A 575-nucleotide genomic window follows, 5' to 3' on the forward strand; every position below is an offset into this window, starting at 1 on the left:
GCTTTGGGTTTAGAACCATAAATTGTCCGAGTCATTTTACAGAAGTGTTGCTGAGAAGTCTAGTTAATGAGCTTTAGAATTCAGCTGGGATTGTTTCATTTTCTCATCATTTGTTAAGTGCTAGGAGTTAATAACGAAGCTGGAAGATTCTTGGTATACATTATTAGTGTTCAGGGAATTGGTAACCTTCAATTTGGCATGTTTATGACGCAAAGGAATGCTAATACATACTTTGGCAGTTTAACACTTGTTCAGTCCTTAAATCAGATTGTTGAATAGAATTGTTAAAATGAGAAATGGTGTAATTTTATGACAGTGAAGTGACTAAGGTACATTTTAATTTTGCATCTTGGTGTTAGGCTAAGTTGTAGTAAGTCAGCATTATGACTTCCAACAGGGCAAGTAGTTCAGTGAGCAAAAATTAAAAGAGCCAAATTTGTATGATGGACTTCTAACTCTGGCCTACAGTCTGTCATCGAAGTGTATAGACAGTTGGTTATGCACCAGGTGGCTTAAACAAATTGGTGGGGTGAAAAGATTTCATCAGAACTTTGAAGGCACCTGTGGTGTTTCAT

Source organism: Echinops telfairi, unplaced genomic scaffold (genome assembly GCF_000313985.2).
Source record: "Echinops telfairi isolate 266 unplaced genomic scaffold, ASM31398v2 ScPeMD7_7468;HRSCAF=8506_0, whole genome shotgun sequence".
NCBI lineage: Eukaryota > Metazoa > Chordata > Mammalia > Afrosoricida > Tenrecidae > Echinops > Echinops telfairi.